Here is a 19,259-nt window from a genome sequence, read left to right as displayed (position 1 = left end):
TCTGTAAAAGATTTCCACGGTTGAATGTTTCAACTCAGTACTTTTGCTGCTCTGACACTGAGACTTGTCCCATTGTCACATAAGATGGTGATGTACAGAGAACAATGTCTGGAGCTCAGGCTGCCTGGCCCTCCCCTGTTCACTACTCAGGGTTGAATCTTCTGTACCTCATTCTCTGAATCAGGAAATCAGGAGCCGAACCTCTCTTCTGAAATTGTGTTGAAGCACATATGTGCACGTACGCACACCCCTCCACACACAAACTGCACTACGCACACCCCCCACACACAAACTGCTCTAAAGAGTATGTGCAGTTTGCCCACTTAAGAAACAATTCATAAACACTCTTGAATCCCCCAAAAGAAGTAAAGTATCCCCCAAATGAGAGGTAGAAGGAAAGAAGTTTCTAGAAGCAAAGTAGGAGCCTATTCACAATCAAACTAAAGGGAAGGAACCAAGGATAGCCAGAAGGGAAACTCACAATTCATAGAAAATGAAGAGTGTAAGCCACAGAATCAGAGAAGGGAATGCAGCAAAGGGCAGGGGGGTTGGCTGAGTGGTTGAAACTTCTGTAATGAAAAGTTCTGGACAGGAGTGAAGCCTGCCATGGACTCAAGCCCCAGGCATCCCCCAGGAGGTTGGTGGAGAAACAGATTCCCTAGAGAAGACAATCTGGTCAGATATAACCTGTTGTTCTCTGAGAGAGAGAAGTTCCAGTGTGACCGCTGCTCACCACAGTGACCCAGGGCCCAGTGGCAGGATGCCTGCCCTGTGCCCTGACAAGTCCCACCTGGGAGAGCGTCTGCCCTGCCTCAGGGCCAGTTCAGGCCTGCCATTGTACACAACAGCCCTTGTTTCCTCCTCTAACAAGCAGCTCAATATCCAACCATCATGGGAACCCAGTCCGAGAGGCACAGGCACGATGGAGGGGAAGCTGCCGAGGCAAGCATTTGGAAAGGAGTTGAGATCACAGCAGGCAAAGTGCCATGAGGGTGTGTCTGCAAGGAGTCCTTAGCTGGGTAAGGGAAAGAGGCCAGTGCAGGTGGGCAGGGCACTTCCATAACCAATTTGATCATCTAATAAAGCTGCCTGTGGTGGATAGATGGCTTCTGATTTGACATCTGCAACAGAATAAGGGGCTGCAAATTCAATGAATAGTCTCTGGCCAGAGAAATAAGGTCAAAAGCTTAAGTTTCTGTACTTCCAGTGGTTCCTGGTATCTCCAGTAAGTATACTAAATTAAAAGACATCCTAGGGTTTTCCCTCCTTCTCTTCCCTCCCAAAGGCATTTGTGGTCCCTATGGAGTTCGCAACCCCCTGTAAGGCAGTCGCCACTTCTCAAACTCCTTGCATCCGCTGCAATATTTAGGCATCATGCCAGGAATCCATGACTGGTGCCTATAATCCTTGGTACTCAGGGTACTCAGATCTGGAAAATCACCAGTTGAGGCCGTTCTGGGAATAGAAGTCTGTGGATTCAGCTTAGGTACACCTTTACAGACGTAGGCATTTTCTCTGTCTTGCCACAGCCACCACAGTATGCCCCCCCCCAAACAGAAGGTCCTGTCCACACAAATATGTTCATGGTGAAAATGGACACTCAACTGGTGCCCATCAGAGGCAGAGTTCAAGCTCATGGTCCGTGGCTAAGTATGAGAGCCTAGGAAAGAATCCACAGGTGCTCTTAGAGTGACTACATGGCGCAAAGTTCCTAACTCCATGGGGGAGGGGGGGTCTCAGAACTTCAACTCTGTAACACATGATCAAACCATGTCATTCTACACCCCAAATTGAAATTCTGCATTACCCTGAAATGCATTACTACACTGGGGGTTGGGGGGGAAGGGAGATAATCTGAGCCATCAACCAACGATAGGTAGAGTTGAATAAACAAGAGAAGGGGAAAACAATTTCAATGAGTTCCACACTGCAAGTGTCCAAAAGATAGGGACTATGGAACCTTCCTATCTCCACCATTCCCTACGAATATTTTCATCACTTCTTTCAGAGAATTCTGAAAGAATTGATGAGTGAGAAAGAACTTCTCACTCCTATCAGAGGACTGAAGAAGCACAGGTCCTGAGAAGTCAGGTGCCTTGGTCCTTCAAGTTCTATGAAATAGACGTCTAGATTTCTCCACATCTATTCCTGCATTGCCTGGTTTGGCTTTTGTTTGGAGCAAAATGCTAAGCAATAAAGCTTCCTCAAGCAGTCTTCTCTTCTGGGGGGGGGGGCGGGGTGAATGTGTGGAGCCCCAGTTGCTAAGAATAGCTCAGAACACCTTGGAAGGAGCTCTGGATCTGAAAGGAAGCCCACTGTGGAGTGTGTCTCCTTCTCCCCAACCCATCTGTCATTATGAATTTCCAAAAGCGCATCAGAGATGGTTCGATGTGTGGAGGCATGTCTTTTCTCCTATTTCCTTTCAAACACTCAGCTACGCCAACTATTTTTCCTTCTCCAGTGAGGTGCATTTTGGTAACTGGATGATGGATAGACCTTACAGAATCCTCTAAGGAAGAAAGAGAGCAGCAAGAGCCAGGAGAACTTGCCGAAAACAGCAAAGAAATGTAGGCAGTTCCCAAAGGAAGATTTCTTTAACCATATACAGAAAAGCACAACTTTCACTTCACATGACTTTCCCCAACTTTTGTTTTCTAAACTAGGTAGCAAAGATTAGAGTGCCAAAAATGACTGGAGGAAATTTTTGTGGGAATGCATGGGTATGGAAACACACTGCGCGGGAGGAGTGCAATCATCCTGAAAGTCTCCATTTCCAAGTCTTTGCAAACTCAAACTTAGGGGCTCTGTTGTCTAATACACAGATAAGCTTCCAAGAAGAGTTTTTGTATTTCAAAGAAAACTCTCCAACAATGATTGTTTCTTAAAAACAAAAATAGAAGTAATTATCTATGGGTTATAGAGTGTGGTTGTTTAAAATTATTTTTCTTATTTGTTCATAACAAATAAGAAAACATGACTTTTTTATTAGTATTTTGATGGGGTTGCACCCAGGGTAACAATTCCAGAAGTCAGGTTACAAGTACAATGCTTCCTGGGCGACGCCACCCCTTCCTTCTCGTTCCCCATGCCCCCCTCCAATCCCTTATTTGTGGAGCTGCTGCTCTGTCTGGAGACAATAGGAGGAACTAGTTGTGGCCAGAACAAGTCAAGCCTTGTGCCTTCGTGGAGTTTAATATAGTCTCTACTTGAGAAAATCATAAACTTACGTCATAAGGGCAACTTGTTACCTAGGTGCCAAAGCAAGCTAAGGTGTCCCAGGCACATGGGACGGACCAACCAACCTGTCCACAGCTGTGCCTCAAGCTGATTTCCATCCTCACTGCTCAAAAACCTCACAAAATCCAAATGTGTCTATGATAGTCACTGACTGAAAACAGATAGACTGAAGCTACATAGTCCAGTCCTCCACCCACTCATCAGGAGCTATGCCTGCCCCTAAGCACAGAGTCATTACCAGTCCTGATTCCTGACCAGTTCTGACCTTGCTTGGCCTCACACTGCCATTTGCTGATGACCAGGGTCCCTTCCATTTACAGCAGTCATGAGGATGTGTCTGCCGTGAGCCTCCAGCAGGACTCCAAGGAGTTGGGGGGGGGGGAGGGAGAATGAGTGCCATGGGCAGCTGACATTAATGATCCAAGTATGCATGAGAGGTGCTGATGGGTCAGCCTGGAAGCCGTATTTGAAAAATAAATAAAGCAAAAAGGGCCGGAGGCATTGCTCAGATGATATAACTTCTGTCTAGTAAGGGCATGGCCCTGACTTCAAAGCCTAGCATGCAAAGAAAAACAAAATGATGGCAGTCATGTCCTGACCCTTTCACTGTCTGTTACGCAGTGCTGGGCTGGGTGACCCCAATGGGCTGTGACTCACAGCCTGCCTCTGGGACTGGAAGCCTAGACTTCAATCTGGTGGCCTCATGCTCTTCCTTAGTGTTTTCTTCCAAAGCTGGCATTTTACCACTTGAACCACACTTCTACTTGAGCTGGCATTTTTGCTGCCAGATAGTAAAAAAGAAAAAAGAAAAAGAAAACCCAGAAGTACTTAGTCCTTAACAATGGTAAGGAAATAAAGATAACACTTTATTTAATCCATCATGCCATTTAAATGTAGTTTATCTACCCAGAAAACAAACACAAGTACTTCCCAGGTGAAAAAGGTGAACTATGTCCTTTGTCATGTAAATTTGTGTTCCCCCCCCACCACTACCACTGTCAACATAAGAAAAGGAGTGGGCGCTGGAGAATCATTCCATCAAATCAGACCAGGTGAAGACTAAGTTGCTGCTCCAGGCCTAGGACTAGAGAGAGGTGAATGCGGAAGGAACTCCATTTCATATTGCACATTGGCGTGAATGCAGTCTCAGAGAGTGAGCTTGGATGCCCTGCTGTTGAAACTCCAATAAGAAGAGGACAATGCAACTCCATTAGTCACCACCCTGCCTCTGGACATTTCCATCCTTTCATTAAAAATGAAGCTGGCAAAAGCAGAACTCTACCCCATGAACAGTCACGATGTTATTTTCAAGCGCGTTCCTCCCTTGCTTTTCCTTCCGCGGGGCCCTGGACAGCCAGAATAGAGCTCCTCCCCATCAGGCTTCACAGTGGCCCTGTGGAGTGCACAGAGGTGTCCTGAGGAGCAGCGAGCAGGTGTGGGACCAGAACTCTTCTCCCAGCCTCCCTCTCCAGTCCCCTCTCCTTCCCATCTCCAACTGCATTCTAAATCCCAATGTCCTAAATTAGCCCTGGGGTACAGGTCACACCAAGAGCAGAGAGGGGGTACAGGTCACACCAAAAACAGAGAAGGGATACAAGTCACACTACCAAGAGCAGAGAGGGGATAGAGTCATACCAAGAGCAGAGAGGAGGTACAGGTTAAACACTGGGAATAGAGAGGGGTACAGGTCACACCACTGTGAGCAGAGAGCATCCTATGGGGAGGGGAGAAGATGGCACCCACCAAGGCTGATGAGCAGGAAACCAAACCACACTCCCGCAAACAACCACACACACACACCAAACAACCACACACACACACCCCAAACAATCATAAACATCCCAAACAACCACACACATCCCAAACAACTACACACATCCCAAACAACCACACACACCCCAAACAACCACACACATCCCAAACCACACACTTCCCAAACAACTACACACACCCCAAACAACCACACATACCCCAACCACACACACCCCAAACAACCACACACACCAAACTCAGCAGCATTGCTGTTTTGAGACACATCTGCCTGGATAGTCTTCCATCTCCATGGACCAAGAGTGAGGCTAAGGCTTTGGGCCTAGTCAGGGCTTGGACCTCGACTGTCAATAAATAAGCCATATATGCTGCTCATCCGATGATGTCAATTCGCCAACACAATCACTGGGTGCATCTAAGGTTTGGGCTCAGTAGGATCACAGAGGGACAATACATCCTCAGCTACATGCTGGTGGCTGGCACCTATCATCTCAGCTACTTAGCAGGCTGACATTAGAAGGATCAAGGTTCTAGGACAGACCGGGCAGAAAGGTCCACAAGACACTGTTTCTGGGGGAGAAAAACAGTGCGGTGACATGGGCCCGGGAGTCCCACATCACCGGTGAACCTAGAGGAGGTGGATTCAGACACAGTCATACAACATTGGCAGAAAGCAAAGGAACCTAGAGGCAAGGTTCAAGTGGCAAAGCATCTGTATAACAAGTGCAAGGTTCTGAGTTTAAACCCTAGGATCACCAAAATTTTGAACAGCAAAAATGAGCAAAATGTGCTCATTTTAGGGCTTGTCCTGAGTCAAACCCCAGCATACAGGCTTGCATAACCCTCATTGCAACCTTGTGTGTGTTTACTTGACGTCTGAGAAAGAGTGGCTCCGAACCCAGAAACACTTTGCGATTCTACAGATGGAACTCAATCCCAGCTCCCTAAAAAGAGCTGTGGGTGGAGTGTGTCCTTTCTCCTCTGGACCAGGGTTGACATGGTCTCAAGGCCTGGCCCGGCCACATCTGTGACATTCACGGGTCAGGGAGTGTGGCCCTGTGTGTGCTCTCTCTACCTCTGTGGTTCAGACAGTTAACATGTCCTAGAATTCCAGGTTTTGAGCCAGGTGGCCTGATGTCCCCACCTGGCACATCAAGACACTTACATTTCAGTCTCATCACTTGTGGCCTGAAAATAGCAACACAGTCCAATGTATGGAAAAGAAGAAGGAAGAAAAAGATGGGAACGTCTCCCCCAAAGTTTCAAAGGCTCCTCAAGTTGACAACAGAAGGCAATAGGAGACTCAGCATGAGAATGTGGCACCCAAAATAAAGGCCTTTATCAAAAACTTCCCAGTGGATGGGGAAACTGAGTCTCCAAGAGGCAGACGGTGACCCTAGGCTCTTCCTGCCCAGGGGTAGGTAGAGACGTGGGCTGGAGCTTGAAGTATCTGTGCACCTGTTTTAACCCAGTCAGCACGTGGGTCAGGACACTGGTCCTCTTATACAACATCCTCCACTGCCTCCCCCAGTCCAAAAGGTGGGATGTATGCAGGGTGCACAAAGAATCGGCACTGAGAACAGGCAAATCTCTGGGAGCCCACAACACAGATGCTTCAATGTATATTATGTACATCCTGGAAAATCACACATGCTCTTGAAAGTGCAAAGTCAGACTTCCTCTTCCCTCCCTCTCACTTTCCCTCCTCACAGGCTAAGCCTTATGCAGAGGTGATAAAAATCAGCCTCAGGATCCAAACCAATGTCCTCAGTCCTGCAAACCCTTCCAGGAGGCAGGGTGGCAGAGCCAGGCTGCCAGTAGAACACACACACAGACACACACAGACACACACAGACACACACACACACACACACACACACACAGACACCCACCCACCCACACACACACACACACACACACACACACACACACACACACACACACACACACACACACACACCGCTCATCCCAGAGATGGCTTATTGATGCAATTACATGGTTCAAAGCCAGTGGCACCTGACGGGGGAAGAAAAAGACAAAACCAGAAAGGGCGGGATGGCCTCAGCACTACTCCCTCGGGCCGGCTGTACAAGTGCCAAGTGCCTTTTCCTTGTGAACCACAGAGGCAAGTGCCGGCCGGCAAGCAGACAGGACCACAGCCCTGGCAACAGGAGGAAGTGGTAGTTGAGGTTTCCCGATAGATCTCCTGATCCTCTCTGGACCTCAGGACCTCTCCTAGGCTCCCCAGTGCTTTCCCTCTCTGGTCTCTGCTTGGCCTGCTCAAGAGGGACAGACAGACAGAAGTTAAAAGAGCAAGATTAGTTTCCTTTCACCCCTAACCCATCTCCTCATCCCTGTCCAGGGGCAGGGAGTACAAAGGTAGACACACAGGGAATCAAGAGCTCCAGGCTGCTGCCATTGGATCAGTGGGAAACTGGGCTGTTTGCATTTCCAAGTGCTGAATGGCCGGCCACTGTGATGTCCATGTTGATAATTCCTGATGCTTTGTATTCCAGCAAATGTTTAATCCCTCACTGATCAATAATCCTCACTCGGCTGTTCTTTTTTCCTTTTTTTAAAGAACCAAATCCCTTTTTACTCTTCAAATCCTTGAATAAATTTAGGCTGCTTTAGCCCTGGATGCGTTATTCCTCAAAGAAGCTGTGTGGTTTCATAACCTCGGTTGGGGTATTTTTAAAGGGACTGCCTAGACACACTTGTTCTTGGTGTCACCTAACTTGTCTCTGCAATTGCTGTGTGTTATAAGCTGGTCTCCTCAGACACTGCTTTCAACACAGATCTACTTTTTTTTCACTCAAAAGAAGAAAATAATTCAAAGTGAAGTTATTTGCCCTAACTAAACCAGTGAGTCTAATCTTTGCATTCCTGGCTTACACTTAAGTCCTTCTGTACAACTTGATTTCTACCTTCCATCTATAATTTCTTTCCAAAACCATATTGAAAAGAAAACAGCTCCATTCCTAGGCCATCTTAAGAAGCTGTACTTCTTTCTTAGAGGCACGGCTGAATGTTTTGGAAAATGCACATGACACATGGAAAGAGACAACGGCTCTGTGCTCACAGGGGATGGGCTGGCAGGGGGGTCTCACAATCCACTCCAGGTCCACCAAAGTTCCACAAACAACGGCAACAGAAAGAAACTGCCTTTCATCTGTAGCAGCAAACAAAGCAGCAACTTTCACCAAAGCTAACCCAAGCCAGGAGTACATCCCACACACACCAACCACTTCCACAGTTAGCCCATAAGAGCCCAAGCAGCTCACCACAATATTTATTAGAAAAACACATAATTTGTGGTGGAGAAAGAAGAGTATCTCATACAAAAAAGAAAAAAAGGGGGGGGGGGAAGCTCCTTCAAATGCAATTAACCAAAAGACATATTTCCCCTGTGTTTGTAAAGATCACTCTATGAGAAGCATAGTTTTTGTGTGAGAGGAGGGGGGGGTGGAGAGAAATGGGTTATCCCCACTAGTTAAGAAAGACAATTAAATTACTGGAGATTACCTTCATCATTAAGGAGAATGGGCTTTATTCATATTTACAGACCTAAGCAGACTTCAGTTTCCAGGTCACAAATGAATCTCTTCTCGTCTCAGATGCACATGTGGACACTGACATGGGCTGCTGTTGAGTTGATTGGATAATAATCTTATTCTCAAGCTCCTGCTGGAAAGAAGAGCTCCAGAGGAGGGCAGCAGGGGGAGGGGGAGATGGGTGAGGGAGGGAGGGAGGGAGGGAAGCGAGGAAGGAAGGAAGGAAGGGATAAAAAGAAGAATCCAATCATGTATTCTTCCTGGTTGGAAAAAAAAGTAACCCCAGTATCCTGGAAGGATTTCAAACACAGGCGAACAGTGTGCAGGAGGGTGTGTTAACAGCATGCCTTACTGGTGTGGCCTGCCTGAGACACTCTTAATGAATATTACTTCCTTCCCATTGGCTGTTCCCGCTAGAAACCCAGACCCATCCCTCCTTTCAGAAGTCAGGAATTCAGCTCCAGCCAAAGTCCAGAAAACATGCTCACGCAGGGACAAGGCTCCACCACCGATCCATAACCTTTGAGGTTGTGTCCTACAGTCAACCTGACCAACAGTACATAGGAGTGAATTTTTTCTGCCTTGGGTTGTGTTCCCAGCTTTGTGTCTGTTCTAAACTGAAGGTCCATCAAAGAAAAGAAAAATAGACAGCTTTCTTTAGAGAGAACATGCTGTCCTAAATGCTGGGGAGAAAGAACTTTCTCAATCAGGCTTCCAAAACCAGATCTGAAACGTTGTCTATATCTTAAAATCCATCCAGGTGATTTTTTTTTAAAACTCTGTGCCAAAATAAAGTAAAATCCCCAATTAATATATGTCCTTTTGTGGACTGAAGCTTCATCTCCCTCTGAAATGTCACATACCAATGCACCCTTTGAATAGCTGTTCAGAATCACTTGGAGCAGCAATATCTAAGCAGTACACAAATATGCATTCAGGTGACAGGATGACTAAGTTTTCTTTTCCAAACAATGCTCTTCTCCCTAACTTCTCCTGTCTGCTTACTGACAGGAGACCTGATGTTCTCAACATTTTAAAGCAGATAAATTTTTGAGAATATGAGCAGATATAATTCTTGCTCATAAGAAAAAAAAGCAACAAAAAATTGAAGGTGGGACAGAAGAAATGGAGAAAAACATTTTATTTTAAAAAATAGTAATAATAAAATATTTTGTGGCCCATTCAGTATTTCCCATATATAATTTATTAAAATTAGATCAAATTACGAATATTAAGTGCTCATTTGAACTAAAGTGCTTCCTCTTTCATACATACACGCACACACAAACAATTTGTGTTGTATCAGTTTCAGAAGGCAACAGAAACTCTAAGGATACAAAGAAATATGGTGTCCCCAGCCTCTAATACAAAGCATGCTGGGCAGCCCTGAGCTCCTGGATTACTGAAAGGTGTTTCTGTGCACATAATTGCAAGGCTTCCACCTCTCCCTCCCTGCCTGTAACTCATTGCACAGCTGCAGGAAGCTGTGGCTCTAGTCCCCTTATCTAAGGTCCTTGGTCCTTGTTCCATAAAGTATTTTCCTTACCACTATTAAATAAATGAGATGTCCTTCCTGTAATTCTAGGTTTCTGTGTTTAGAATGGAGGTGATTTTGTTTTTAATGCTTTGCTGAAGAGGGAAGAATAAAACTGAGCTCTCGCTCCAAGAGTGTTTATTTATGCTATTATAAGAGCAAACTAACTTTTCAGCACTTAGATAAAAAAATCAGTTTGCAAAGGCTAAACAACTTTCCTGTCCCTACACCAAGAGTGGGGGTAAAATAAAAATATTCATTTGACCTAAGACGATCACATGAGAGTTGTAAGAGTCTTCCCCCCACTCTTGAGAAAAGAGGGTAAAACCTGGGCCATAACCAATGCCTGAGTCTGCCATGACCTCATCTAGGGGCCTTCAGCCTATGTCTGTGTGGTGTGTGTGTGTGTGTGTGTGTGTGTGTGCTTCAGCCTGTCTGTGTGGTGTGTGTGTGTGTGTGTGTACACCAATGCAGACAAAGTCCCTATGTGCGGCCGATGGCCTAGTGTACTAGGGTGGCATGGTTCCTCAATAAGTGTAAATTACATCCACGTCTCCAGATTTGTTTCCATGAACTATACTAGAAAAATGCATCTTAACCAAAGAAAGATATATATTACCACAGATACAAGATCATATATAGTATGTGATATATCATTGTATGATTCAATTCATACAGAGCTGTAGGCATAAAAATAACTTAAGTGGATATTGTTCAAAGTGGTAGTCATTCTGGAAGGTAGCATCTTGGAGAGACCTTAACTTATGAGGCACTTTTTGGAGTGCTGGAAGCGTTCCATTTCCTGATGGGAGTGGTACGTATAGGGGGACTCATGTGTATATTTGCCATTGGATTTTATACTTTCTAGTATGTGAGTCATTCCTCACCAAAAAGAAAAAAAGAATCTACCAAGTAAGTTCAGTGATCATTGATGACTTCTTTAAAATCCATTATTTTTGCCAACTTCAAAAAAAATCTGTGAGAAAAAAACGGATTCTTTGCTCTGTTCATTATGAGAACAAAATCAAATGTGAATAATTTAGTGACGGGTTGAGGTTTGACATCTCAAAGCGTTTGGGGCCTGAATTTTTCAGAAGCTCTTGGTTTCACGGTTCACGTTGGCACTCCAGGGCTTCACATCATCAGAATTCAGATATCTGCACTTGGCAATTTTATATGTGGACATCTACACGTCACATTCTAACAGCACATCAAAACTCATTACATCCAGAAGCAAGTTTGTTATCTCAAAATAGGCACCTTCTTAACCACCCGCCCCCACCAAATTCCTTCACCTTGTTCTATTTTTGTGTCAGAGAGTTTCTCCTTTTCTCATTACCCACTTGGAAATTTGTCTTTGAGTAACTCAGCTGTGCTTTCATACTGACTTTCCACATCTCTCACATCCTACTCTTGGCCACCACTCCTATGAGCGTATTAGCAATGAATGCCTAATTAGTATTATGGTTCCTGTCTCTGCCTCCACAGCACCACCGAGGAAATCTTCCCTCTGTGCTCCTGACAGTCCTCTGCTGCTGCAGCACAAAACCCATCCTCAATGTGACATTCAAGGTCTCCTCTAGCCTCCTCTCCCCACGCCTCCACCGCAACCCTACTGTCCCACTGCACCTCACCAGCACAGGAAGGGACCGGGCATATTCCTCCCCCACCACCCCTGCTCGTGCCTCGAATCCTTCCTTTCTATGACATCCAAATATTGCATACCTCATAAAGACAAAACATTCACTGTCTCCCTGAGATGATTTCTGTGAAATGGCTTTCCCCATTGAAGTGCCTGTGTGGTTCTATCAGTGGTCAGGCAGGTAATTCTCACCTATGCCAATGTCTCCCAGTGTTCGCTGCCCCTTTTATATTGTGGTTTTGTTATCAGTGGTGGCACACATCAGTTTATAAATACAATGCACCTTGATCATGCCACCCCTTCATCATTCTCTCCCAACTCTCCCAAAACCAGCCCTGTTCTCAATTCTTGGTTTCACAGGATACATGTTAAGTATTATGGTTGCCTTCCTCTCTTCATTCATCCACCCTCCCTCCCCTTGACCTACTCATACCTTTAAAGTGCCAGTTTCCTGGTATTCATTTCATTGGACTATGAGTTTGTTTTCCTGAGGAATTTTACCATCCGAATTCTCCCCTGCAAATACCATACTTCAGTTAATACATCTGTGTACACTTGCATACAAACTGTGTCTGTTTAATTGTACACTTACGAATTAGTTTCTCATTTCCATGTGTGTAAGGCCTTGTCTTCACAAAGTAAAATAATAAAATTTCCAAGTTGAAAATTATATTAAGTGAAGTAAGCCAAGCCCAAAGAAACATAGGTCCCATGGTTCCCCTTATTTGCAATATCTAGTATATGTCTGAGTCAAGCAGAAAAAGTCAGATGAGGTAATGTTAGGGAAATAAACCCTAAGATATGTATTCAAATGTTTTCTTTCATGCGATTGTTTCTAACGCATTTATAAGATTATTTCTTTGTTGCTTTCTATGTCCCTCCCCCATTTTATAACCCCTACTTTCACTGTATTTGATGTCGGTATAATTTGTGGAGGGGAAAGGGAAAAACAAGTCATTTAAACGAGGATACAGGTGGACCCATTGCGACAATGAGAAGTACAAGTTGTCATGTCGAAAACGAACTTTACAACTTCGGTGGGGAGGGGAGGGGAGGATTGGGGGAAAGGGGGATGTGAAGGGATGGGAAGGGGAAACAAAGGAGGAGGCTACAATGCTTGATAATAAATGTACTCATTATCTTGCCCATGTAATTGTAACCCCTCTGTACAGTATTTTCACAATAAAAAAATATAAAAAAAATTTCCAAGTTGATGAACTCCAAAGCCAAGTGTTATTTTTTCTCTATGACTCAAGTGTCTCAATGAAGATCTGCTCAGAAGTCGAACTCACAAATTACTAAGTTAGAAACATCAGCAGGGAATCTGTGTTATGTTTGCATTGCATTTAAAATGTCCTTACTATGATATATATCAACAATAGAATGTTGATCTTTTATGTTTGCACAGGCTTTTATGCCCCACCTAAAGTATCTCCTGATTCCCCAACCTTTCAAGTGAAGACAACAGCTTTATTGGGGTGATTTTTTGGAGGGGGTCCAGTCATGGGGCCTGAACTCTGGGCCTGGGTGCTGTCCCTCAGCCCTTCAGCTCAAGGCTAGCACTCTATCACTTGAGCCACAGCGCCACTTCCGGCTTTTTTCTTTTTGCTTATGTGTTGCTGAGGAATCGAACCCAGGGCCTCAGGCATGCAAGGCAAGCGCTCTACCACTGAGCCACCTTCCCAGTCCTGGGGCCATTTAACAGAGCAAAGCCACATTCTGGAGACAGATAGTCCAATTTCCTTTGGAACAAAGAGACGAAGTTCTCCAACTCTGGCAGACCTGAAGTCAATGCCAGTTCACGTGATTACCTGATGCTGAATTACTTAACTTCTTGTGTAAAAAGATAGGGCTGCAGAGGTGCCCACCTCCTATGTGTTGTGAAGATGATTTGAGGAAATGCCAGGCATCAGGTGCTATGCAGAGAAGAAAGTCATCAGGGGCAGAACTCCCATGCTGCACCCAGAACCTCCCCCTACACCTCGCCCCCACTACACCCCCCACTGCTCCCACCGCACCCTTCCATCCCCACCGTGTGGGCCTCCCCACTCCCGGCTGGCCCGTCACCCCCTGACCTGGGCCGCCCTCCCGCTGGACCAGACACCCCTCCACCACTAATGGGATCCTGGCTGCACAAGGCCTCTGTCGGCTCTGCAGGCTGGGGAGACAGCGCCCTCAAGTGGCCACCTGCGGAGCAGCACCTGCTGCCCTGTCCAGGGGGGCGGTGGGCCCAGAGCCTGGCCAGGCAGCTCCCCCACCAGGCACAGGGCCCCACCCAGCCTCCCTGCTGTGCCAGGTGCCCTCCTCACCAGTCTCTCTGAGATGAGGGTGAAGTTGGTCCAGACTGCCTCCAACTGAGAGCCTCCAACCTCTGCCTCCAGTACCGCGGGGACCACGGAGTGGTGGGCGTTGGGTGCAGTCAGGGTGGGAGCCAAGGCCAGGCTGGGCCTGCCAACCCTCAGCCCGGCTGGCCCCGCTGATCCCCGTGACCCAGCGACCCTACGACCCCGGCCCCGTGCAGAGCAGCAGGTGACCCACAAGCTCTGTGCTCTGCTCCCTGAAGAGCCACGGAAGAGCGGCCGGGAGCATAAGGCAACATTCACACCCAGCACCTAGGACAATGGAATGACTCACACTAACACCACACACACAATCACACACACCACACACGGTCACACTCCACACACCACACACCACACACGCTCATTCAATCACACCACACATACCACACGCTCACAGTCAATTACACCACACACACGCTCACTCACACACCATACACCACTCACACCACACACCACACATGCTAACACTCAATCATACCACCCATTTTACTCACACCACATATGTTCACACTCACAATCACACTACACACGCTCACTCAAATCACACCACCCACACACCACACATGCTCATACACCACACAACACACACCATACATGCTCACTCACATACACCACACATGATCACACCACACCACACCTACAGCACTCACACCACACTCAGTCATACCAAACTCACACCACACAGTCATACCACACCACTCACGCTCACACTCACCACACACCAAAAGTACCACACACTACATGCTCACTCACTTAATCACACCACACACACCACACTCACACTCAATCACACACACCACACATGCTTGCTCACAATCACACCACTCACACCACATACACCACACTCACACCACATGCTCACACTCATACCACACCACACACACACCACACACGCTCAGTCACTCAATCACACCACACACACCACACACACACTCAATCACATCACACACACACCACTCACGCTCACACATACCACCCACCACCCACACTCACACTCGCACACTCACCACACACCACACACACACACACACAACCCCCTGGTCTGTCACCTTGAGCTGAAGAGCGCAGAGACAGCACCCAAGTCCAGAGTTCAAGCCCCACAACTGACCCCTCCAAAAAAATATCCTGAACTGAACATAGCATATATGTATATATGTGAAATAACATGGCAAAATTCCTTTGTGTAATACACACTTAAAAAAATGAATGATAGGAAAGTAATATAGGCTCTTCTGGGTGATCAGGTACTAGCAGGAGGGAAGAGGGCCAAGGAGAGGGCAAATTAAGTACTTTACACATGTATGAAAATAGAATAAAACTTATTTTCAACGATTTGTATGCATGTATGGAAATGTCTGAGAGCTAATATAGTAGAAGCCAGGCACTGGTGGCTCACGCCTGTAATCCTAGCTACTCAAGAGGCTGAGATCTGAGGATCGAGATTCAAAGCCAGCCTGGGCAAGGGAAGTCCCTGACACTCTATCACCAATTAACTACCAGAAAACTGGAAGTGGTGCTGTGGCTCAAGTGGTAGAGCTCTAGCGTTAAGCTGAAGAGCTCAGGGATGGTGCACAGACCCAGAGTTCAAGTCCCACAACTGACAAAAAATAAATAAAGAAAGAAAAAAAAAGACAGTATATATGGCTTTAAATCTAATATATTAAACTTTATTCTTAGGAGTAAATAACCAAGCATTTCTCAGTTTTCTGAGGTCTCATTAGCAGTATAATAATTTCAGTAGTTCATCTAGACATAAAAAGTCAAAGTTTATTCCATAAATAAGAACACAATTTAATCCAAAATTACTAAGAGTCTTAAATGCCATCTTATTTTCCTCTAGCTATGATGGTATTTTTTCCTCCAAGACTGAATAAATAATACTAAACTAAGTGGGTATCCAATGACTCACCTGTACACTTGAAAATTTCACTTTTGGATTGTTATCTATCTCCCATAAGCCTTCATTGAAACCTTTTTATTTATTTGGTTTGCCATACTTTTCCTTATTTTCTGAGTAAGGAAATATATCCTTTGGTCCTAAAAAAGCACTAAAACAGAAGAAGATAATAAGTGCAATGCAACCTCAAATAAATATATACATAGTGCATTACTAAAATAACACTATTATATGATGCATTTCATAAAATACAAATTAAAGGGAAGACAAGGATATAAAGTCTGATGAATTCATTTCAATGAACACAATCTTACCAACACATGAGAAGGCTCTAAGTACTGGCAGAACAAATGTTGGAAAAGTCTTTTTGGGGGAAGTATGTATACAGATATTTGGGCTTGAAGTCAGAGCCTCCCACTATTGCTTAGCTTTTTTACTTAAGGCTACAGTCACTCTACTATAGCCATAGTTCCACTTCCAGCTTGGAACACAAGAGAGCCACACAGACTTTTCTTCCAGGCTGTCTTAGAAATTTGATCCTCATATCTCAGGCTGAATAGCTAGGAGTATAGGTGTGAAACACCAGCCACCTGGCTTCTAAAATATTTTTAGGTTCCATTTCTTTGCAGAACAATAAATGTTTTCTGTTTAGAGGTAGGGATAAAGTAGGCTATATTTTATTCCAAATACTACTGTTTTTTTTTTCGTTTACAGTACTAAGGATTGCATCCAGGTCTCACAGAAACAAGTCAAGCACTAAACCACAGAACTACATGTCAATCTGATATACTTTATTAATTCAGTAATGAGTTCCTAGATCCATAACACCAACTCATTTACATGAACTTTTTTTTTGGTACAGATCCTGGGCCTTGAACTCAGAGCCTGGGCACTGTCCCTGAACTTTTGTGCCCAATGCTACAGCTAGACCACTTGAGGCATAGCTCCACTGTTTACTGAAAATGGGATTCTCATGAACTTTTCTGCCCAGACTGGCTAAGAACCTCAATTCTCAGATCTCAGCCTCATGTGGCTATTAGAGGCAGGAATCACCAGCACCTGGTCTGATTCAGTTTAATTGAACAGGCTTTTCAGGCCCAGAGTTCAAGCCCCACGAACGAAAAAAAAAAAAAAAAAAAAAAAAAAAAACTTCTCCCCCAAACTGGACAAAGCCAGGCTGGGGAGAAAAAAAATCACCAAGTCTGAATAACCAGCAGAGATGATCTGGAAGCATGGTTCAAGTGGTAGAGAACCAGCCAAGCAAACGAACCAGGCTCAATGCCTCAAAGCTCAAGCTCAAACTCTAGTACTGTGAAAAAACAGAAAGTACCTAATTTAAACATCATTATATACTTCTAATTAAATATGAACACATTTTCATGCCAGTAATTATTTAATACATTTTGCTAAATGGACCTATCAATCTATTGTTTGAGCACTTTTTCTGTGCCAATAGTGAGGGCTTGAACTCAAGGCAAGGCTTCATACTCTTGCTGTCTTTTTTCTGCTCACAGCTGGTGTTCCATCACTTGAGTCACACACTCCAATCTGCTTTTCTGATGGTTAATTGGGATTCCCAAGCACTTTTCTTTGGGCTTCAAACCAAGATACTCAGATCTCAGTTCTCCTAAGTAGCCAGGAGGCTGCAATATTTTAAGAGTCTGGGACCAGTGGCTCATGCCTGTAATCTAGCTACTCAGGAGGCTCAGTCTGATGTTGATTTGAAGCCAGCCAGGCAGAAAAGTCCAAGGGACTCTCCGATTAACGAGAAAAATCCTGGAAGTGCAGATGTAGCTCAAGTAGTAGCACACACCAGGCCACTGAAAAAGCCAAGCAAGAGTATAAGACCTTGAATTCAATATTCAGCATCAGCACACACAAAAAAATAAAATAAATATTGTAACAGTAAATATACTGCTCAATGTTTGATCTTCACAATCAATTCGAAGTATAGGTGGGGTAAAGAATATGCTCAAGACTGATAAGTCAAAAACAAAGCTGATGAACAAAATAACTCTCCATGGGGATACAATCCCCTAAGATTCCTGAATAGTACATAAATTAGCCTAGAGACCGCACTGCTAGTTACCAAGGAACACCTTATGGTGGCTGTGGCTATGGTTTTCTCTTAGAAATGTTCCATTTTCAAATGGCCTACAAAAAGTGTTTTATATGCAAAATGGAAATAGGACATAATCTAATTACATTTTGATAGCAAATACAAAAAAATTGTGAAGCCAGGAACCCATGGATCACACCTGTAATTTAGCTATTCAGGAGGCTGAGATCTGAGGTTCATGGTTAGAACCCAGCTCAAGCAGAAAAGGCCATGAAACACTTATCTACAATTAACTATCAAAAAGGCAGAAGTGAAACTGTGGCTCAAATATAAGAGCACCAGCCTTGCACCAAAAACAAAAACACTAAAGGAAAATGCCTAGGCCCTGAGTTCAAGTACTGGTACCAGCTCGAGAAAGAGATTAAAGGGAGGAAAGAAGGGAGGAAAGGGAAGAAGGAAAGAAGAGAGGGGAGGGAGAGAGGAAAGGGAGAGAGAAAGGAAGGAATGAAGGAAGGAAAATTGTGAAAGTTCAGAGGAAAAAAAATCAGAACACAACAGGTTTAGAAATTCTAAAATATAAAAATATTATTCTTTCTCTTTAGTGGTTAAATTGTAGAACTTTCCTTTTATTATTTGCTTTTTAAAAGCAATGAGAAAATTAAGCAGTAAATTCCAAATCTAACAGTAAACTTATGTGGATTGAAGTTCTTTTGCAAATATATAGAAAAGCAGTTATGTCTCAGATTTTACCTTTTTACTAAACAGTATGGATGCCCATAAGAAAGCCCACACAAAGTCACCACAAACTTAGAACTTTTTTTTTTTTTGGGTCCAGTCATAGGGCCTGAACTCTGAGCCTGGGCACTGCACTTGAGCCATAGCGCCACTTCCGGCTTTTTTCTTTTTGCTTATGTGGTACTAGGGAATCGAACCTAGGGCCGCAGGCATGCAAGGCAAGCACTCTACCACTGAGCCATCTTCCCAGCCCAAACTTAGAACTTTTAAGTCAAACCAAAGGGGCCATAATCAAAATATGAAGGCCTATCAGACACAAGGACATCAAGATCAAGTCATTTATCTTTATTAAGTAGTATTTTCTAAACAAAACGTTTCATTTTCAACTTATCAACTCTAACTTGCTGCTTCATTTACCTATTATAAAATCACAAAATATGAAACAAATCTTAAAAAGGATGTTTACTAAAATTTTATAACAAGTCAGGC

At 44.6% G+C, this 19,259-nt stretch overlaps 1 long non-coding RNA gene across 3 annotated transcripts; it reads right to left on the bottom strand.

Annotated features, from left to right (window-relative positions):
* Window positions 1-3,970: 3,970 nt before the first annotated feature.
* LOC138824117 (uncharacterized) lies at window positions 3,971-16,056 on the bottom strand. Of its 3 annotated transcripts, XR_011371001.1 has the most exons (6): window positions 15,989-16,056; window positions 12,171-12,253; window positions 8,575-8,691; window positions 8,090-8,179; window positions 7,003-7,283; window positions 3,971-4,630 (listed from the first exon to the last, which is right to left on the bottom strand). It is a non-coding gene; the product is annotated as an uncharacterized lncRNA (long non-coding RNA). The 3 variants fall into 3 exon arrangements; XR_011370999.1 differs by lacking the exon at window positions 15,989-16,056 and having other exon boundaries at window positions 12,171-12,481; XR_011371000.1 differs by lacking the exons at window positions 7,003-7,283; window positions 8,090-8,179; window positions 15,989-16,056 and having other exon boundaries at window positions 12,171-12,481.
* Window positions 16,057-19,259: the final 3,203 nt, after the last annotated feature.

This window comes from Dipodomys merriami, unplaced genomic scaffold, assembly GCF_024711535.1.
Source record: "Dipodomys merriami isolate MVZ:Mamm:240054 unplaced genomic scaffold, mDipMer1.0.p SCAF_126, whole genome shotgun sequence".
NCBI lineage: Eukaryota > Metazoa > Chordata > Mammalia > Rodentia > Heteromyidae > Dipodomys > Dipodomys merriami.
This window is presented reverse-complemented; position numbering and strand designations above follow the sequence as displayed.